Genomic DNA, 23728 nt, shown 5'->3' with positions numbered 1-23728 from the left:
CTTGGAAAAGTACAGAACTATGACTTGGGAACAACCCATGGCACAGATTAGGGAACAGTAGCCATAAAGAGTTTGAATCCAGATGTGAAATTCCCCAAAGCCAGGACTATTCAATCCTTGTCTCATATGTGAGGCAAACAAGCAGAATTAACTATTGGGTCAACCTTGCCCATAAGACACAGCTTACTGTGAGCAGCTCCACAAGAAGATCTTTGGGAGCTCTTTAGTTTAGGGACATGCAAACAGCTCCACGTCTGTGAAAAGGCTGAAGCATGTTTCACCCTTGGTGCAGCCAGCCAAGACCACTGCAGCAGGCAGGGCAGGGCAGCTGACACACTGCTCTGTGCAAATAATTCTTGTGTCCAGGGAGCAGAGAAACCACAGCAGCAGCTCTGCCAGTGGGGTGGAAGGTGTCACGTCCAGAGGCAGCAGTGGGCACTCAGCTGACCTAAAGCAAACAAAGCCTAAGTGGAATGTGGTATCCTCAATTCCATCTTGGGTTTCAAGTGACTAAGTGAAGAGATGCATGAAATTCATATTGAGTCCCCAGGCTACTACATGCATAGAACTACAGCTCTCTCTAAGCTGCCTCAGCCAGCCATAAAGGTAGCTGGGCTTTGGCCATGCAGAATTCCCACAGATTTCAATGGGAATTTCAGTGTTCCAGTCTGGACTCCAAGAATGCTGTGCTGGACCCAGAGCTCTGATGGCTGGAGCCGTATTCAATATCAGTGTCTGGCAACACCCATTTGTAAAACAGTGACTCATTCACAGGCAGAACTTTAGAGGGACAGACAGGATGACTTTAATAATTTCCATTTTGTTAACAAAGCTCAGTAAAACCAGATGAGCATCCTGGATGATAATAGTTGGTATTAACCTAATGATTGCAGTGATCCACTGGCACAGTTAGAAATAGTTTTATATCCTACAGAACGCATTGTTTTCATTTGCTTCCAGAACACGGCAACTAATGGACTCCTGAGGCTAAGGACAAAATAATTTTTAAACACTCATGAATTTATTAGGAACAGAGCTTTTTTTCTGAAAATCAGACGCATGGAAATAAATTATAGAAATTAATTTGAAAGAGAACATCTTCAAAAGTACCTAAGTGACTCAGAAGCCTGAGACATCAGATAAATCAGCTGCCATTAGCACTTTCCATTCGTTGTAAACAAAGGAACAAGTGTTTTGTGTAATGGACTGTATAGGGAAGGACATTTAATTCAGGCAGCTATTACTGCAAGGTGCTCATTTGTGCACAGTCCTTTCCATGGACCAGCTGGGTTTAGATTCAAATATACAATTTTGTGTCTTTCCCTCTAACACTAGCATACATCAATCCTTAGACCTGAGAGAAAGCACCCAAAAGCAAATTGCTAAAGTTGGAATTTGGCACTGGATTTTTACTCAAAATTTCTTTTTAAAATGTCCTGTCTTTAGGGCACCATTTTTCCAGATCACATCTGGCTAACCCTTTTAACATATTAAGGATGTAATTCCATGGCAGATTCACAAAAAGATGCAATTCCATCTGCAAATGCTCCAAAATGCCCTGGTAGAAGCTGCCTCTGATCCTAAAGTCTGGTAACTGCAACCTGCTAATTCTTATCCCAAACTAATATACTTTGCTTCCCAGCAGAACTTACCAGTTCAGGCTCAGCCACATACTAATGATGGCTACACAGATTCCCATTCCCAGGCAGCTTTCACCCAGCCAGCCTGGAACATGGACAGAGTCAGTTCATATGTGCCTGCCAAACTCTGAGTAGACATACCTTCAAACAGTTAGGAGTAGAAATGCAGGATGATCTTGAGCAATATTCTCACAGTTCAGTAAAGGCTGGCTTTGCTCACTAACTTGGAAAGACTGCCAGAGCATGGTAGTTTCCTTTGCTTTCTGGATTGATATGATTATTCCTTATTTTGAGTATCAAAACTCTTCCTGGTTGACACTTTTCTGACTTCACAATAAGTCTTGCTCCACTAAGAAGACAGAGGGATCTCCTGCTCAAAAGCATGTGTTCCTTCAGGATTTGTCTCCTCAAGAAAACATAAAACCACATGTGCTCTACCAAACTCCTTTCATTAATGTAATTTCCCATATCCTGGAGGGTGACAAGGAGTACCATCACCTCACAAAGTATTACTGAATGGACAAGATAGGCATATTTAAATTCAACACTGCGGTCTGAAAACCCTCTGATTAAGATCATAGGCAACACATGAGATTTCCTACAACAGTGCCCATCTTAGCAATTAGATAAACACCAGATGCTTTCATAGAATTAAACTTTCTACAATGCACAAAAATCCTATTGCTTTATCTTTCTATAGTAAAATGCAGAAATGGGAGATAACAACTGGATTGCTTCTGAATGTTGTCCACTTTCAGCTACAGTCCCAGCCTACTGTGCAGTTCCATCACGTCTGTTCCAGCCCTTTCTAGATCTTGGGCTGCTTTTCGCTCACCATTTTTACAGCAAAACACATAACAGTAAGTTTGTCTGCCACCTCTACCCACTGCATATCTAGGTTAATGCAATAGATCAAGTGGAAACTACCTACTTGGATATCTTCAGCACTTCTGAACTCAGATGGCATCAGGAGTTAAATGTAAGACAGAGAAGTCATACAAGTAACTTCTCCCTTCCAAACATTTCCTTCTTTTGTCTCAGTTTTCTCCTCCACCACCATAACAGAACTTCATCCCAATTACATTCTATGACCAAAACCAAAAAACCTATTTAATCTTTCAACCACAATTCATCTAATTTTGGTTTTTGATGACCCCACTATGATTCATTTTCCAAGTAATCTTAGTAATCTTTGTTTTTTAGTAGTATATTTGTTCAGACTCATTCTTGTCCATGCAAGTATCTGTAGTTCATTTATTATTTATATTTTTAAATCATAGGGATAATTTCTCCAGGCTTATACAACACTTCTAGTTGGGCAACACCAGCCTGTCAACACCTTCTTTTCCTTTTTGCAGAAATTCTTCCATCATGACTGCAGCATCCATACATATTCCAACTTTTGCATAACCTTGTCCACTGTCTCTAGTATACACTTAAATTTGAGTTTGTCCTTTTCAATTTGCTTTAAACAGAGTCTGTAGCACTCCATCCAATTCAGAAAATCTTTCTTTAGGACTAGCAATGGTGTTAAGACATTGGGATTTTTATGCTTTGCTCAATGCATTTTCTCCTGCATCTCTTGATTTCAGTTACTCTCTGCTAATACTTTCTTTTCAGCCTGGGTAGTGGCAGATCTTTTGCAGCAGCATAAAAATATATTTAGTCGGTCTTGTGTTGTGACAATAAACTAACAGGTTTGAAAATTAAGGTGTGTGAATTCTTTGGATACATTTTATACCTACAAATTCTTCATATACTCTGACAAACCATCTAGGAATCCTAATCTGAAAACATGCAAGAACTATAATGACAAAACCCCCCAAACTTTTAATATTCTATCAATATATGTTTACAGGTTGAAAAAAACATAAATACTGCCTTCTTCATTTACTGTCCTATTTAGCTCTTTTCTTTCTCTTGCCTCAGCTAATACTGAGAAACGAAAGCATGATTTCTGTGACACTGTGATATATAGTCTAGATGCAATACACACTGATCTCCCACATGTAAGCATGTCTTCCTCTATTGCACAGGCTGAGAAACCATCTAGACTATGTTCAGCAACAAAGGAACTTTCTTTTTACTCAGCCCCTGGCTTAATAACAACGTCACTTAGCATTTGTGATCACAATTCATTGTTTGCAGTGTCTTGTTTATGTGCAGCACTATAAGGTGGGTAGCACACACTGCCTCTCACTTATTTTCATAAGCTGAAACTAATTAATGTTTTGCATGCCAGGGATAAGAGGACAGCTGGAAATCATCAAGGGGAAATGCAAGCAGTACATGAGCTGTTTCTTCAGTCAGCTGCTTCACTGCCCAAGGCACACACAGGCAACTCACAGCTTCGTCTCTCAGGTCCAGTCCTGCTTTGCTCTGTCACTCAGAAGTCAATACAAGTATCCCAACTTTGCAGTGGTATAACAGAGAACAGGCTTGGGCCCAAATATCCCTACTGGTACTTCAAACATTCTTGTTCTATCAGAACTTGATACTTAAAGCCTTCTGGTGACATGGACAATCAGGATAAATTAGCAATTAATACTACATAATTGCCTTAGAATTAGCGCTCAGAAATCTCTTCCCACTCACAAATAAAAGCTCACATACTCAAGCCACAAGTCTCAGACTACATACTCCATCAATAGACATATCTTGTCATATCTCCTGGAGGCCAAACACAGGGTTTGTCCTAACCATGAGGAATAGAAGCAGAGAGCTGAGGTTCACTGCAAATGCCATCTTACTGGTCTTCATTACTCAGGCCTGGGAACAGTTATCCAGAATGCTTCTGCTGATCTCAGTTTCTGGTTCGTTCTCCCTCACTTAACCCTGAACCTTTCACATACACATGAAGACAAACACCCAAAGTTCTACATGCTAAGACTTAAACAAACACATTTTGTGCCAGGTGGCATAGGCCAATAACCTGCAAAGGTCCACACCCACACAGAATTACACAATGGACCACACGTAATTTGGAGTATGCCATTTGCCTATCACTAAAAATTATCAAGCACCAGTCATTTCCAGAAACTGTTTGCTGGTCTCAACAGATCAGTTACACTGCATTTATTTTTGCTCTGAGCAATACCTTCTATGCCTGTCATTCATACCAATTTGGGAGCTCACCCAGATACATCACTAACCCTTTTCCAGGTCCTCGAGCTCAACAACATTTAATTCACCAAGAGGAATTTCTCTGGCTCTTCTCTGCAATCCTAATTTCAACTTTTATCCTGATGAGCTGCCGAGACAGTCTACTCCACAGGGATCCCAAATGCTACAGCCCACTGCAGCCCAACACTACATGACAGCAAATATTTTGAAAGAAAGAAAAGACTCCATAAAACATCACTGAAGCTCTAACACTCCAAAATGTGAATTCATGTGTCAGTTGTAACACGTTCAAGCCTTGACACTTGGCCAAAGCACAGACCTCCCCAAAGGCTGAGCAGGAGGTACCTTGCTGGTGGCTTGGGTCTCAGCTTTAATCCACTGGATGGCAAGTGGGTTGAGTCCAGCAGGGCCAGCACTCCAGGCAAGACCGACTCAATAACTTTTCTCCCTGCACAGTAAACAATACACCATTTAACTGATAGCCTCAGTGATTCTTTCAGAACAAATACAAAGAATAGAAGTGAATTTCCAGGAAGTAGCTCCTGATCTCATCCAGAATAATAACTTGCAAGGTATTTTGTAGATTTTCAGCTGACATCGGAAAGGCCCAGCTAACAATCCAATTAATCTCAAAACAATAACAGCCCTTAATCTAACATATATCAGCAAATTCCTGTTTCTCTCTTTTCTAACAAAAATAACAACACTGTAGTTGCCAGTGCATTAATAAGATCCTATTTCTGCTCCAGAGACTGAATCGAACCTTTGTTCTTCACAGCAAAGGATTAAGAAGGTTGCTATTTTGGTAATGAGATGTGGAGAGGTACTTACTTTGCAGCTGAGATCCAGGCTGGATGCCTGAGAAAGGAATAAACTGTGTTACCTCAGATGAACTTTATTTGTATAACCAGTATATCAAACTCTGTGTGATGCATATCATTAGCAATAAAGAGAGACTATTCATGAATAATTACAATTTGATAGAGTGTTTAAGCTCATTTACAAAATATGCTTTATGTTGTAGATAAAGTAATGAATGTAGATTTTAAGATAACAACACACACATAAGAAATCAGAAAAAGTACAACTACTTACTTTCTAGGTAGCCTATTGATCAGACTTTTTTTTTCCACAAAAAGAGTCTAATTTTTCTCCAGATATCTCACTTATTTTAGCAAGCACATCATGGAGAAACACTGTCATAAAATGACACATGAAGGGAAAAAAAGTGTCAGTATAAACAGCACATGGACAGGGACAAATAGGAGAACACTGAAAAGAAGATCAAATCATATGACACAGATCCAAGTGCTGAGGTACCAACTCAGTGCCCAAAATGATTGAGAAAACTGTTTGTGAGGCTTGAAAAGGAAGCAGTGACCTGTGAAAATGAAACCAACTTCATGAAAACATTCGTCATATAAAAAATATGTTGTTTATAGTTATCATAACAACATTTTCATTAAACAAACATGTTTGGTATATAAAGTTGTTGCAAGTAAAACATTTCCAAAGGACTAGGGTAGGTAAGGTAGTGTGGTTAGAAACTGGCATCACTTCATAATTACATAGGGATCAACTTCTTGCACTTAGAAATGGAAATGTTTGGGGCTTACATCAGAGGAGGTCTGAATTTCTAAATGAAAAGTATTTTTGTAACAAGATCTAGGAGCATCTTCAGATATAGCAAATACAAACAGATGTCAAGGCAAACAGAGTCTCAGCATTTCACTTGCATCCTGCCCATTGGCTGTTGACATAAGGAAGTACTTTGAAAACATGACAAAAAATTAAACTATTTACTAACTCTCGTTTCCAGTCTATCAGGCCAGTGTATTTCAAACACATATATCAAAGACCCACCATGATGCAATACAGCCCCAGAAAGAGCCAGAATGTCAGAAAGAAATTGCTCCATCGGTCATTGCTGATGTCCTCTGGGAATGATGATTTGCATCTGATGAAACTTTATCTCTCCTCCTCTAATGAATAGTGAGAATAGAATACCAAAAATCCACAGAATTTCAGATATGTCTAACAGGTGCCAGATTTCCTAGGGAAGCAGATCTCATGCAGTCAAGCTTTGGCTGCATGAGGGCTCCCATGCATATTACCCCTTCAATAATATTTTGGACAAGATCACCAATTCCAACTACATCTGATAAAAACAGGCACCTCAAAAACAATTAGGTTCTTAACAACAGGCAGGATAATCATTGGATGTGAACAGAATGGTGTTAATAAGAATTTTAACCCTAATAAATTAAAGGTTTAGCATGAACATAACCTATTAGGCTTCAGAGAATCTACTAGTGTTGTGCTGTTGGGAATTTCCTAGACACTGGAGAGGTTTCAACTAGAGCTAGTGCCTCATTAGAAAAACAGAGAATTCAGTACCATAGGATATGGTATTTTATTAATTTTAAGCTCAGAGTAACTGTTTTTCAAAATCAACATCAGTACAAAAGAAATTGTGTTCACAAGTTTACATTTATAGGGAACATTTTAATCAAACATGGAAGGAATTGGGCTCAGTGCAGATGTGACAGAGGAATATTTTTTGGCCTGTAATATGCAGGCAGTCAGAATGTACAAATAAACAGTCCTCACTTTGAGTCTACAGAACATGTTGATTTCCTTTTAAATCCTCCAGCCAGTTAACTAAACAAAATATTTACAGCATAAAAGAGGATGAAGCTCTTCAAAGACTGACATCTGAGTATCAGTGTGAAGTTATGACAGGAGGACCTACCCATTAAAGTTTTCCACTTTTACTCTGCCCAGAAACACCAGTATTCAGCATAATTGCAGATTGTAAAATAACCCCCTCTTTGAATACTTTAAGAATTTTCAGCATGGCTTCAGTTTCACATCATACTGGAAATGCTTTGTAACTCCAGTGTTAACTTTCAATAAAAAGTGTTAAGAGCCTGGACACTGAAGGTTGATCCACAATGGTGCAACTCTGATAGGTCTCAAAGACAGCTATTCTTACAGGAAAGAAAAAGGAACCCATTGATGCAAGACTGGACATTCAGATTTAATATGCAGATTTTTTTACAGACATCCCTAACATTTAGATATTCAGCCAACTAATGAAAATTCTTTGGACTCCTCCCTAGGAGGAAGAAGAAGCATTGTGGTTGAACAAGATGATTAAACATGAAATTCTGGAAGTGGCAGTTTCATTAGGGGGGAAAAAGCATATTTGAAAATTAAATTTGGCTGCCATATGGTGTGGGGAACTCAAATGGAAAAAAAGTGTCTTCTGTGCTTCAGCTGAGTTCTCTGATAGCTGACTGTGCCTGCCCCATGCAGCCTGTGGGGTTGAATGGACACCCCAGGAGGAGGCAGATACACAGCTGGGTGACAGCTTTAACAGCTGGCTTCCATTTCTAATGGACAGTCTGAGTTCTGAGTGGATGAATGCATACACAGATGCAGGGGTACACATACACACATTTTTCTTTTACAAAGCACAGATCATCATAAAATCACCTAAAATGCTCTCTCACTCTGTGCATGCCTACAGACTCGGTCATTTCTATGACAATAGCCTTCTTTGTTCAAATTTTGTATTATCTCAGATTTCAAGACTTCATAGAAGCGTAAAAAATAAACCCTCTGCATTTAAATGAAATAGTTTGGTGATCAGCAGTCTCTTTGCAGCAGAGTTAGCAGACAATTATTCGATTTCTCTCAAATCTCTCTTTCCCAAATATATAAGACAATACCAAAGTCAAAATTAAAAATTACCCCTGGTGCATCCTTCTAAGTAGCAGGGAGAGGCCCAAGGTTCCAGACATCAGTTACGGGTTATACCGATATAAGAGCAGAGAAAATGTAAGTTATATGTAAGCTATAATAATAATAATATAAATAGAATAACCATGGCCTTTCTCTGGCTTAGTGACCTTTTATAGAAGCTGCAAAGGCAATGCATCAGTGCATCAGGGACACAGAGGGAGAGGGGCAGACCTGACACTGAGTACCCTGAGCTTGCAGAAGTTTGGAAACACTGGCAGGAGACAGCCTAGGTCCATCTTCACTTGAATCAACAGGTGTTAGAGTGCCCAGACTTGCTGAAAATGAAGCCATGGTTGCCTCCACTTGGGCAACCACACTTAGAAGCACTTTTTGAAAACGTAGCCTGCAGGGAAATGAGGGTTAGTGTGAAGCTGCCCTTGCTCCCAGGCCTCACACAGAGGCAGCTCTTTGACTGTAGGACTTCTTTTTCCCTCACATACCCTAGTCCTTTGCAGTGAGGTGGAGCCAGAGGGAGGCATTTTCAGCCTTCAGAGGACCTTTATACTGTATTAAAAATATGGGTTCTTTAATGTTTCCTTTCTCAAAAGTAGTAATATAAACTAACTGAGTGTGCTCTTAGGAGAGCTTTTGGCAAGGCTATGGGACAATCCTGTGCCAAACCTCATCTTTGGCATGAAGAAATAAACAGACTGTGGTTCTGCATAAAGACAAAACTTTTGGAAAGCCTTTAGAATATTTCTCATAATGAAACAGTGGGGGGGTAGTTTTCTTGAAATTCTGAATACTCTCCAGAATACAAATCCAACCTTTAAATGTTTTGGTCTCTTCAATTATGAACTCAGTTTGTTCACTAAAAAATTGAAACAATTAAATTATGAATGATGGATATGATCTGATATTGAACAATCCTCATTAAGGCTATTTCCATACCATTTTACCATTTCATCTGTCTATAGTAAATAGAAATATTGTGTCAGATAAGAATTAAATTATTCTCATCACTCTACATTACAGAAAAGGAAACTGAGATTGAAAGATCATGTGCTCTGTCTGTCTAAAGCCACAAATGATCCACTGCCCAGAATAGCAGTGCCAGATTATTTTGCTCCAGACTCTGGCTGCTGAACCCTATGCTTCTTGATGGATTATGTTCCCATTCACGGTACCTGAACAAGAATATTATCCAAAAAAAAATATGGAAAAGAAAGGCCTGGTCTTGGATTTTATTTCTGCTTGCTCCCAATAGTGTTCCATAATAAAATGAGTGGTAATGCAGATTGTACAGAAGATCCAGAAGAAAAGCAATCACAAAATTTCAGAAATATCTTAGTAAAAGGGTCCTGACAATGAGATTTCTCATTACATCATACTCAACATCTGTGTTATAGAATAGATCTATCTCCCATATTTAGCAAATGAGGTTTATCACACATAGATCTGAGACACACTTAGATGAAGACTGAGCATGCAAAAGGCTACTGTGGCTTGCCAATACACACACAATCCTTTTGGACTACCCAACATATCATGAGTGTTATTAAAAGAAACTAAATACTTTAAGAACAAGTTTAAGAACATTTTAATAGTGTTCCTTTTTGATTTTGGGTGGAAAGGGATGCTGTTCTCTTCCTTTTGAGGATTATTTTTTCTAAGTACATTTCTAAATCCTACTTAGTTCTGTTTAACTCCAGCCTAGTAAACCCTTTGTGTGTTTCTTTCACTCTCAAGCCTCTTTAAGCACTTTTGGAACTCTTGTTCCAACATGGGTTTTGCTATATTTTTCCTTTTTGTTCTTTCAGAACTCAAGTCTCTTTGCCTACAATTTGAAGAACTTCTCCCATACACATCCAAGTCTACTGCTGTAGGCAACAGAAAAGTTTCAGAATTAATAACCTATGAAAAATGAATGATGCAATTCACAACTCATAAAGCTTTAAAGTTCTCTGCTTACTCCAGCAGATACGTCTGTAGTAGATTCATTCATGCCAGATCATCAGCTTTTCTCTGAAATAACGGCAATAACACAAAAAATGCTTTAACATAGATGCCAAAGTTCTGATGTCACCATGGGACTGTTCAAGCTGGAGCCAGGACCCCGCTGAAGGTCAATCCAGACCTTGACACCAGTCTGCCACTTCCAGAAAATGGACATACCTCAACTCCACAGCCCTCCATTACAGCTACATAGTTGACATTTTTTCAAGCATATCACTGCAAGAAGCAGTGGTTAAGTCCAAAGCTTCAAGAATTTCACTAAAAAATGTACCAGTATCTGGTTATGCAAAGGTCTTCGGTTAAAGAATACATAAACTCCAAATACCACTGAGGCTTGCGGGTTGAATTTTTGGGGGTTTTGAGTTTAGGAATTTAAGTTGCATCTTACTGTGAGAAAAGAGAAAGCAAAAACAACTGAGAAATGGTACTAGTCCACTAAAAACTTGATTCATAAGCTGTGATGCCACAATAATAAAGAAAAGGTTCATGCAGGACAGAAAGACAGGCCGTGACCTCATTCCCACTAATTATCACAAAGCTGTTTGCTGCATTTTTATGAATGCTTTCCTATCTTCACACTTAGTGCACTTTGTCACAGTGTAGCTCCCCTTCCTTATTTAGACCCCAGTTTGATAGGAGACCAGTCCAAGCTCTCATGTATGTCCAAGTGCTTCCCTCACAATTTAGCACTTCTTATGCAAAAAGGTGAGAAGTTTTCCTTAAAAAAATTCCTCCTATTTTCACCATAACTCACTGCAGTGTGTGTGTGTAGACACAGTGTTAGCATATAGAATAGGGCAATATGGGAGGTTTAAGTTTAAGAAGCATATGACAACATTTTAGGCTGCAAGTGATTTAGAGGCATTACTGGAGAGGTATTTCCTGTAAGTAGCACAATAAAAAAGTGGTTATTTAAAAGGGATTAACAAAGCAACAGGGTGGAAGTGGCTCACCTACTGGGAGGTGTTACATGAGGGTGGCATGAAGTCCAGAGCCCAAGACAGCTGTGTAGTACCTTACGAAGCAGGACACTGAGGATCAAAACAATAAAAACAGAGAAGAGGTTCAGTGGAGAAGAACTTTTCCTGCATGAGTGAAAAAGCTCAAGGCAATATTTTGAACTGAGTAAGCACTAGCTGATGCAGGGGGATTCCAAGGCCTGATCCAAGTCAATGAAAAAGGCTTTGCTGACCAGGGTGGCCATCAGGTGATAAAGAGCCCAAGCCCTCCAGTGAATTCAGATTCTCACAGTCAGGTACACCCTGTCAACTCAAGTGCTGCCAGTGTTCAACCACAATGCAAATGTGAAAAGAATATTTCTTTTACAAGAGCTTTTTAGGCAAAGCTTCAAGGCCTATCATGCACAGGCACTGAAATACACAGGCAAGTACAGACTTCCACTGGGTAAACATCTTTAAGGCCATGTGCATGCACAGTAGCTCTGAGGAGTACAGCTTGTGTTCACTCCACTGACCTCATTCTCATCCATCTATGTTTAATGTAGTCCACCACAGCAACTGAGTTCTTTACTTGCTAAATACACAATGTGCATAAATTTTGGCTTTTTCTAAATTGCCACAGAAGGTAAATTCACTATTTTTTTTCAGGATAAAAGCGTGGGTTTTATGCAAACTTATTTTCTTAGCAGACAATTGAAAACACATTTTAAATATATTTGTCTACTATTTAACAAAGAAAATATGAGCAGATGTTTTTTGGATGAGCTACATTGTTTATTATTTTCCTAAGATGTCCAAAACATGATACTTATTTAACCCCTAGAGTAGTGACACAGAAATGACATGATGTGCATCATACATCAAATAATGGTCACTCCTGCTGTTCTTTAGACATTTGGGGCTTAATTTGCAATTATTTTCATTTATAGAGCAAAGCTATACAATAGAAATGGGAACACATCTCCTAAGTTGATACAGAATTGATTTTCAAAGGGTGACATGCACCAAAAATCCTGTTGCGTGATTAGTATAAACATATAAACAAAAGAATGAGGAACAGCGTTGTCTGCTAATGGATTTTCAGTTATGAATTTCCATTGTTACAACATGTGATTAATTTACATGTTCAAATTAAGTCCCTTTTTTTGCATGTTTAATTATGAGGTATTTAAGAGCATGATTGGGTGTGTTTGATTATAAGCAACATCTAGGAAAAAGCTTGCAATTTGCAATTTGCTTGTCCTCATTTAAAATGTTCTCATTACATCATGGAATGAACAAGTTAAAATAAGGAATGTCTCTGTTCCCAGCTAACAACACACACAAGTCAAGAGCTTTCCTCCTAATATTTCCCATAAGGATCAAAGGTATCTTTTTGACAAGTGAGTGACAGAGGGAATCTGTGAAAACAACAGTGTGTCCTTGGAGAGTCCAATAATGCAAATACTGTGAATGCTATCATTTAATCTCACTTCAGAGTTCCCCCAGTACCAAAAAATTCAGACAACCCTAAATTTTAGTGGGATTTCCATTTCATGCCTCTGTGCCATGCATGAACAGCTCCAGGGACTAATGCTACAATTTTCCTAGTAAAACACAAGGGTCCAACTGCAAAAGAGGGCTTAGGGCTGTCAAACAACTGGTTTTTCAGTTCAGCTGCCAAGCCAAACATTTGAAAAGGAATGTTGTTCAAACTGAACCAAATTCACAATTTTTCCAGGTTTCCACACCAAAACCACTACCATTCCCACCCAGCCCACTGTACTTCATTTGACATGAAATGTTCCATGTGTCTCAAGAGGAAGCATTTTTGGAAAATGCAAACATTTGGCAAACGCAAACATAAAAGACAAGGAAATACAATACAAGATTTACAAAATTGTTGCAAAGGGATTTTTCTCTCTGAGTTTTTATATACAATTCACTCTTTGTTATACTAAACATGCTTCCTACTGTATTGAAGCCACAGCTTCCAAAGTGAGTACCATTAACACAAGGCTGAAGAATCATTCTTACTCTATTGCTCTTTCACTCCCAACTATCATTGAAGTAGTTTGCATGAAGTGGCTTATTGGACCAGTTTCATTTTGGAATTATGCAAAGAGTAATTGCTGAGATACTCCTATGCGGAGTTAGGAACACAGATTCAAATTCTTGTCTTGATTGGACAGGGCATGGATTTGAGCTATGATCTGATTTTGCTCGTGTGATTCATTACTGAAGGATCGTGAGGTAGGTTCTCACCCCTTGTTTTGAAAATGGTTCACTTTGCATGCAGCACTTAAGTGGCCACCACCAAACTGAACACCTTTAAAGCCAGCTGACTAGCACAAGCCCCTGACAGAGAGGGCATCAGACCTGCAGACAGCTCCTCTGAAGCAAAAATGTGTAAAGAGGAGCAAATGAGAACACATTGCAGTAGACCTTACTGCTGCTAATTGCTCATGTCCTATTCCAAGAGACAGGACAGCAGGATCCAAATCTCCAGAGCAGAAGGCAGAATTAAACCACAGCATCCATCACTGCAGATAAACAGCTTAACCACCAAGAGAGGAGGTAGAAGGCCTACCTCCTTCCCACCTCTGCCAGTATTCTCAGATTAAATTTTCTGGTAGATAAGAATCATATTATCCTAAATAATTCACTCAATACCAGAAGTGACCTTTTTTGACACTCAGTTTTTCTCTTATTTTCCTAGAAGATATACACACACTTTTGAGAAATAATAATCCTTCAAACAGGAATATCCTGCCTCTAGTAAAGCAAAAAGTCTGGTAAATATAATACCAAGCTATTCTAGATAAGACTTTTTATATATAATAAATCGTGTTGATCACACATATACTCATTGTAGCACACATATTTGGAAATGCTTGTATACATGAAGCATCAAGGCACTGCATCTCAGATCAACTGCCTGATTTACAGAAAAGTTCTGGAGAAAATCCAGCCTTTGCACCATTCCTACTCATTTCTACAATCTATGCTCTTTTCTGCATCTTGGCACTGCTTCCACAAAGCATTGGTTGGACAAGCAGCAAAACATAGTATCAAATACCTGAATTCATGAAGCTTGTGAAGAAATGGCCCTTCTGTTTGGTAACTTTTGTACATCTCTAGAGATGCCATAATCACAGAACCACGGAATGTTGCAGGGTTGGAATGGGCCTTAGACACCATCTGGTCCCATTCCGCCCTGCCACATGCCGGGATATCTCCCACCAGATCAAGTTGCCCAAGAGCACCAGATCAAGAACTTCCCTGCAGACTCTCTCAGATACTGGAAGGCTGCTGAGTTCCCCACACCACCTTCTCTTCTCCAGGCTGAACAACCCCAAATTTCTCCATCTTTGTAGGGGAAATGCTCCAGTCCTCTTATCAACTTCAAGGTCCCCTCTGGACTTGCTCCATGTCCTTCTTATACTGGGGACACCAGAACTGTGTGCAGTGCTCCAGGGTGGGTCTCACAAGAGCAGAGGGGAACAATCACTTGATTCAGCCAGCTGGCCACACTCCTTTTGAGTCAACCCAGGGTTCTTGGCAGTGATAGCAGTAAAAAAATATATTTTCAAAACATTTATCAAAAGCAATGATTTCTAATATGACAGAGAATCAATATCAAACATTTTCGCCTCATACTAGTCACTCACATTGGCTGAATAATGGCATGGATCAAAGCAGACCCTGTCCCAGAACTAAGAAAAGATGCCATAACTATACACCTGAGCTTGCTGAATTTAATTCCAAGTATGCCTTTTCTAGGAAGAGACAGTTAAAACCTGTTAAAAGCCAACACCAACCACCATATATTCTGGCAACATTTTCTTTGAATGTACCAAATAACTAGAAGGTGATACCTTTCTTTCAGCATCAGAGGTTGAAAATACAACAAATAAAAATTTTATGAAGCAGAAAAGTTTACTTCACAAAATGCCTTTTAGGAAATGTTGAGCAGGATTAAACCAAGGAATGACACTTTTTCTCAAGTAGCGGAGATGAGAAGAAAATATATTTAAAAGGGGAAAAAAAAGAAAAATAAAAGTAGGGCTATTTTTTGTTTGACATTATTAACACATGGAAACATAGCTTTTGAAATTGCATGGAATTAAAATTATTTTGTAAATGTTACTGAATACACTTTAATTTCCTTTGTTCTCTTTTTCATGGAGGCTTAACTTCTAATCTCCAGCAGTTATCATTATAACTGAATCCTGCATTTATTGCTCAGGGGCAAAAAGCTATTTGCAGAAGGTTAAGTTTATTACTAAACAGTAGCTATGTGGAAAAAACATCATGTCTTTGAAAGAAGACCTGGCATGTAGATAACACATGACTGAGTAAATTCCATAATACTTCTCTAAGCAATTGGTTTTGCTTTCTGCCATGTTTTTGTGACTTTCTGTGAGCTTTTCACTGCACTTTAGGCACTCAAAGTGTACTGGTTATCTTCTTGACTAATGATGAATTTTAGCTTCTAAATGTTGCACACACAGCTGGTATTCTCACCAATGCTTTGCTTTACCTGCCACAGGAACCCAGCTATGGCTGAGGGCAGAGTTGGAGTGCACAGAACTCCAGCCATTGCCCAGGAGCCACAAACATCTTCAGTCGTGGAGCTGCATTCAGAACACACCGCTTAAAGACAGACAAGACGTTCAGAAACCAGCAACAGCAAGCTGAAATACCACACTGGCACAGCCAGAATGTTTCTTCTTCTGTGCTACCTTGTTCAGCAACATCTGAAGAAACTGCCTCTCACTGAACTGTGGCACACTGACCTCCCCAAAAACCCAAACAGGTTATGAGAATGCCTTAAAACACAGCTGGATCGCTCACAGGCAGAGTAATACATTCAGAAAGCATTGCAAGACCTCTAGCTTACACAGCTTTACTGTGGGAGGGCTTTAGTTGGAACTTTAAATGTTAGCTAAGGAAAAGTGCTGTTTGTGTCATTTCAGCACAACTCTTTATTCATTCCATTTACATTTCTAATTGTTGCTTTGCTCTTGTTAAGTTAGGGGATCATCAGAAATGTGCAGTATTCTGGACATTTTCAAACATTTCACATATTTTTGTGTTACAACTGCAGTGGATCACATGATATGCAGCTGTGTTAACATATTTAGGGTTTGGATACTTACAACTCCTGCACTCTGGAGTATTATTTTTCTACTTGTTTACATTTGAGAATTACTGGATTTTGTTGGGTTTTCTAACCACAAGGTTAGAATTTATGGAGAAAAATTAAGCAATAAATAGGTACAGTGTCTTACGTTCGTTTTTCGTGTCCTGCCTGCCAGCAGAAGGATTAGAGAGATAAAGCTGGTTTTCTTCTATGAAACTGTAAATAGTCCAGTCACAAGCTCACAAACACTTCTTTCCATTTCAGCTATACTTTGACCACACAAGTATGGTTTACAGATTGTGGAAGTTACAGAAACACATAGCAAAGAGCTCCCGACAGCCTGAAGTATGTATCAGCAGAAAGAGCTTCCAAGGGACCTCTCCATCTCTGCAGTGCTGAAAAACTTCCAGGGAAAATCTTCCTGGATACTGACGATCTCATCTAACTCAGCCAGCTGCTTCATTGTGGGAAAGTACCCATTCACAGAAAAAACATTCATAAACACAAAATTTTACCCCTAAAACACAGAGCTCTTACCTGCTCAAATTATGTTAACAAAAATAAGTCCAAGACATGCCTCATCACTTAGTTTCATAAAGAGAAAAACAGACCCCATAATTCTTTATATAGGTGCATAGCTGTGCCATAAACTAAATGTACATTATCTTGTTTGAGATTTTTTTTTCTTAACTCTGCAGGGTTTTTTTGGTTGTTGGTCTTTTTTTTTGTTGTTGTTGTTGTTGTTTTTATAGTGGCAACAGCATCAATGGTGGAATCCAAGGCATGCCGGATACTGATACTGGATGCTAGTAATACAATTTTTCATCATAGATAAATCTGCAACTGGACATACAAAGAAGAAACTAATTGCACTATCTCTGAGGGAAATATCTGAAATTATGTAGACAACACTTCCTAAATAGAAAATTTACAACGGAATTTGCTCATAAGGACTGTTGAAAGTGATTTCATTAAAACACTACGGGGTCAGTCAGTTGACTGCAGATGATTTAATGGTCAGTTCTCCAAAATAGCATTGTGAAGTTTGGAGAAACAATAGCAATTCCATGTTTGAAGACCTTGGAAGACTATGTCACCTGAAGTCTCACAGCAAAAGTGTTTCAGAAGAGACTCAGTAAAGGAATGTAGTCCAATTTTCCTCAGTAAAGGAAGTGGAGACAATTAGCGGGAGCTAAATGTCCTTTAGCTGCTGCTACGGTGTCTCATAGCCATTAGTTTATATCTGCCACTCTCAATTTCAGACACACTTCAGCACAAAAAGTTTGTATTCAAATGCCGTCCTCAATCCAATTTCAAAGAATGAAAAATATGATTTTTTAAATGCCCAAACACAATTTCTTATTACAACCTCAAGACTTCTTCAAGAGTAAGAAGAATGATACAAAGGATTAAATTTTTCCTATCTCAGAAGAAGAACACTTTTGCAGAAAGAATGACTCCCACTAGTTAACCTATTGCTCAACACTTAGTTCTAAATTAGAGATCAACACAATTCAGGGCATAATTCTGACTTGACCTTGCAGATCTGGTATAAGGTCTGAATTTCCAGAGAGCGACAATGTTCTGTAACAGCTGATAAAAACTTGGACATTCTGCTCTGTAGAGAGGAACTTCCCACATTTCCAAACAAGTCTTCATTCTAAACAGAAGTCAAAATATGGCACCTCCAAGTTTCCTGCAAGACGGAAATGTCAACAACGTTCTGTCTTAGAAAAATAAGTGCATTTCGTTGTTTAGCAACAAGCTGCTCCAGGGGAATCCTGAGATTGCCCCAAGACCTAGAACTGCTTGAGGAACACCCCTGGGGAGTAGGTTGCACTCAGTCAGGGCAGGTTTTCAACATCCTCAGAAATAGAACTGTTTCAGCTACAAACCCATCTGGTTTCACACACAGCCAGCTTTGATGCACTACACACTCCTGACAGCCTTTGAGTTTTGCTCATCTATATGAAACAGAATCTGCATTTGGGCTCTATTTTCACCCAATATACAGTCTTGCTTTTCCTTTTCTTTCCCCTTTGCCACACTGTTTGCCTGCCCAAAGAACTGGATGTTAGCATATATGAACAATAGAAATTTTTTTTCTGAGACAATGCAGAGGTTTATCAAGTCTTCCCTTCTGTCTCAGTAACAATTGATGATTTCATTGGGAAAAAAAAAACCAAAACCAAAACAGTCTGGTACATCTACATGAACCTAGACAGAACTGGTTTCTTGCCAAATTTAATATCACTACCAGTGTCAAAACTTTGCCATTAGACACCATCTGTCTCATTGTACTCCAGGTCAAACCTCTATTTAATTGTTATAAAAATAAAAAATAATAATAAGTTTTTTAAAAAGACTATCCAATCCAAGCTATAATGCCTCAAGACTACTTAATAGAAACTTGTAGTGTCACACACATGCACCTTTCTTATCCTGATCCAAGAAGACGACAAGCAAGGCAACATCAAGATAAACCCGTTCGTTTAATATTTTCTGATACTTTACCTAGTACTATACCCTTATTATTACTCAGCTACCACTCATCAAGGATCAGCTCTGACAGAATTCCCATCACACTTCAGCTATTCAGTTACACTGATTTTGCTTCTGCTTTGCCCTTCTGCTTAATTGCCTGATAAAGGTCCAGATGCCTTTTCTGATTCTGGACAGACAAGAAAAAAAACACCTTGTCCTAATACCAGAACCATAATGAAAACTATAAATAAGACAAGATTTGCCACAGGAGCTCGAATCACAAATGAGTGCAAGGAGCCAAGATACACTGGAAGAAAGGAGCATAGGAGCATGAGCAGGAACAGGATGATGAACTTTTTAAGTTCATCGGTTTGGCCAAATTAATTGTAGCATTATCCAGAATGACTAGCCTCTGTTCAGAAAGAACAAAACACTTATCACAGTAAAGACTGTTGGAAGACACATTAAATATTTCTGATTTCCCTAGCAGTCCTGTCCTGCATTCCCCATTGAACAGGGAAACAATGTGATTGCAAATGGACAACAGGATCACAGATGGGAAGCAATGATGTAAACAGCTGTGAACAGAAGGATGTGTCCAACAGGAAGCTTTTCTGCTCAGAAATGGGTCATTCTCTGAAAGTATTTGAAAACCTTGCAGCTCACTGAAATGATTTAACCCATCTCAGAAATGTTTAATGGTCTGTACAAAACAGTGTCACATAATATCAGTCCTAACCACTTTGAATGAGGCAAGTTACAGAAAAAAAAAGCCTGGACAATGCAGATGCCAGAAATATACCATCTGGATCCCAAGTGCCAAAAGAAGTGACAGGTTAAATGTCCAAGCACATCCTTTACTATCTTCTATTAAATCTGCATTCCACATTCTTTTCTATACTACTGGAAGTAACCCAGTGTCAACACAGGTGAAAATGTTCCTGACAAGCAGGCATCCATCTAGAGATTGTGAGAATACCCATGGCTTGCATAGTCAGTGTACAATTTGCTTTGTTTTCAGGAGTACAGCCTACTGGAATCAGTTATCTGAAACAAATTTGTCTGGGTTTTGCAAGCCATTAACTTGGCTGAAGATGAAAAGTGTTTACAATGTAGTCAAGTCTGCCAATCAACATGCTGCTCTGTGATTGTCCTTCACAGAATTGCATAATTCTCACCTAGATTTGCCATCTCCTAGAAAGCAAGGATTCCTTTTTTTCACCTGGAAGGTGTAGCTATCCACAGTGAGGGAATAAAGGAAAGCCAGAAACCATAGAGCACTATCTCATTCTAACAGACACACTACAGTGGCTAAGAGGCCAAGAACCGAACATTTCTATCGCATTAAACAAATCAAATATTCGCAAGTCACAACAGCTGTGGAGGAAATCGGCCAACAGGCTGGTAAACACACAACTGGCACTGCGAGCTGCCCCAACACATCAGTGATAGTGCAGATCCCTGCCTGGAGCCAGTGCCTCTAGGAGGCACTATGGAACTGCAGTGCGGGGCACCTACGGCAGTTAGAAAAGCAGCCACAGCCATAAATCCTCTTTTCACATGTTGTTGTTCATCTGCTCTCTATGAGGAGATGATTTATTTCTGTGGTAGGGAGCTACTCAAAGGAAAGCCTCAAAACATCCTAACAAGGACAAGTGTGACATATGTGTTATGTCAGCCACTACCCATTAGAAGGCCTATTTCCTAGAACTGACATAGTTGTAAGTATTTTCTGTAAAACAGTCAAAGTGCTGACACCTTCTCTGATATTATGGAAGTCATTGTGAACTAGAAAATGCAACTTCTACTGACCTTTTTATTTAGTCTAATTGTTCAGAACATTCTTCATAAAACAGCCATGTCAGGATGCATCATGTTGTATATGTGATGTACATATCACATGATATATATCCTCCACCTCAGTATTCTGAGCCAAGCTTTTCTTCACATTCTAGATCACCATGGATAGTAATTCTCTCTCCACAGAGAATGAGCAGTGTTCATCTCTACAATTCAGCTTTCTGGTCAGGGGCAGAATGAGATCCCTTTGCTTCAGATAGTATGGGTGGTAAAGTTCCATCTTTGTTCAGTTGAACTGATCTGGTCCAGAACTGGAGTAACACAGTGATGAGTCAAGCTCACTGTGTTTGCCCGTGGAGTATTTTATTGTGTTCTTTTTGTCTGTGGTTCATGTACATAATCAAAAAGGTCACTCTACACTGAAAGCAGTTGTTTTGCCTTTGCTAATGGAAAAACAATTCCCCATCTCACAATCCATAACAATAAAAATAAGAACAACAAAACTCCACCCACATGAAAGAACCAGCCAGCAAGAAGATCCTATTGCACAACATCTTCCCATCTCATAGAGGCCAACCCATCCCATTTCTCCCTAGATATCTGTTCAAGAAGCTGGGCTATAAAGCATGCCCTGAAGGTGACCAGCTCCAAGAGCTTTTGGTCCTTTGCTTGATCCAAGCAATTACTGTGACTCATTGTTCTTATTTCATGACTGAGTTTAGTTTAAGGTCAATGTGACAATGAGGTTGTCATGCCTGGACAGTAAATGATACACAGAAAAACAGATGTTAACAGGTGTTTGCATATTATTCCCAGTTGTTGCTGGACATATATGCTTGCTGCATGTTATGGTACAGATAAATTTGGATTCTGAGCTGATTAATTTGTCTTTAAAAATCTTCATAATTGTTTTATTGGAACTCCACTTTTATTACAAATTGTGGCAGTCAATAAAACTTTATGACTTTTTTCTACAAAGGTGAAATATTCATAAAGCGTATTATTTAATTGAAAAATAGAAATATCTCAACATTTCTCATTAGCTTTTAACAGACATTTGGGTTTGATGGTTTTCTTCTGATTTTTTTTCTATTTTGCTGTGGTTTCAACCAGAAGTTAATCCACAATCTTTCAAAAGGTAAAACACATTACCTGGAGAGAAGAAAGTAAGTTTAAAAAGTCAATTTTTATGTCAGCTTGGAAAAAAAATCAGGATGTTTTCACTTCTTCCCCCAAAATTTTCCATTTATGATACTAACAGAGTTGACATACATCACTAGCAGTAAAAGCTTCAATCTCTTCATTGAAACACTTCAAGTCTTTATGAAAACACCATCAAAATCAGCACTACCTCCTGTGAAGGAGAGTCCAGGGTGAAGTCCAAACACAGCATGGAGATTATTCTGTAATCAGAATCAGAGGTCTGATTCACTGCTTGGTCACACAGAATTCTCCAGCCCTCCATGGTATGTCTCCCCCTTTCCTCCATCAGGAAATGTTTTGCAATGGCACAAATCAAGCTCCTGAAACCTTCACTGCAAATCAAAAATGAAGACAGCTCAAGGCATATAATTTGTGTTATGATTTGCAATATTCATTAAGAGAACAGCCAATTCAGGCAAAGAAAAAAATACCCTGAGCAAAAATAATGAATACAGAGTTTGTTACAGCAACAAGACTGATGGTCCCATCTGTAATGATCTAACAGTGGCTGCCTTTATATGGTACCTTGTTTTGATTTTCATATCAATAATTACATTATGTGCCTCAAAACATCTGGCTGGCTGGTTGGCTTGATTCATGTGAAAACCATCCTTCTGTGGATATGCATTGGCATAGGAGCTATTACAGAGTTACATAACAGATTGCAGAAGCAGCAATGATTCTTCAATATTTTGTGCGACACCAGGTCCGGGGAGCACTCGCCGTGCTCCCTTGTGCCCTTAGAAGCTACAACTTTAATACATGAACTGAGCTTCCCAATGCCAAATGAATGCTGTGGCACAAAACTACTCCTTGTGCTCTTCTCCAACAGCTTCTTCCAGGCACAAAGTCAATACCAGAGCTAGTACACACTTCATGATGTCACCTTGTCACCTAATGAAAAGTAGGACGAGAATTTCTGCTGCACATTGTCCTGACAATTCCTGGTGAGTATGGTCATGCTGGGTTATAACTTTCAAATGAATTGCACTTTTCTTTTGGTTGTAAGGGTCAACATGGCTGCCCATTCACAGCACTTTTTCATTTACTACTTCATGTGTGGCCTTAAACACCTATGAGGCAGCCTTCAACTAGGTCAGTCAGTCTAAAACACTACCATGCATTTGTCTGGCTTCTTCACTTCTTGATATTAAATGAATTCAAACAGTTCAAGGGACTATTGGATATTTCTCTAATTTGTTTTGAAATTACAATATACTCTTTCCTCATAAGCAGGGCTACAGAATCTCATTGTGAGCTAACATGTAAAATAACTTTAAAGCAATCACTAAAAAGTTTGTATTTCCTTCCCCTTTTTCCTGACTTCCTAGACTCTAACCTAAACTCTCAAAACAGCTTTTTCTGTTTGGGGTTTCAGTATTTACCATGTGTTTATCTGCTAGTTCTAGGACCAAAGCACAGGTTTATGTAGCATCAGCTTTCAAATATCTCTTGACCTAAGGGCAAAACATAAATTTGAAAAATGGGGCTACAAGTAAATCATTAGGTTATTTGCTTCTCTCTTGCAATAACTATTTCTTACAACTGTCAAAGTTGCCAGACCACCAGTTATAATTTTATTTACATTGCAGAAGGAAGCTATAAAGTGAGTGGGGAAGAAGAAGAAATGG

The 23728-nt window shown here is 39.0% G+C and overlaps 1 long non-coding RNA gene across 1 annotated transcript in view; it reads right to left on the bottom strand.

Moving 5' to 3' along the window:
• The window catches only part of LOC120503825, a 37729-nt gene that overhangs the window by 8418 nt on the left and 5583 nt on the right, over positions 1-23728 (bottom strand). Inside the window, exons 2-3 of the long non-coding RNA XR_005627852.1 lie at positions 5595-5621; positions 5109-5211 (exon numbers count right to left, since the gene is read on the bottom strand). This is a non-coding gene — a long non-coding RNA (uncharacterized LOC120503825). The remainder of the gene's footprint in view (positions 1-5108; positions 5212-5594; positions 5622-23728) is intronic.

The sequence above is a fragment of the Passer montanus genome, unplaced genomic scaffold, assembly GCF_014805655.1.
Source record: "Passer montanus isolate IOZ18808 unplaced genomic scaffold, ASM1480565v1 scaffold27, whole genome shotgun sequence".
NCBI lineage: Eukaryota > Metazoa > Chordata > Aves > Passeriformes > Passeridae > Passer > Passer montanus.
Note: the sequence above shows the minus strand (reverse complement) of the source record. Positions and strands in the feature narration are given on the sequence as shown.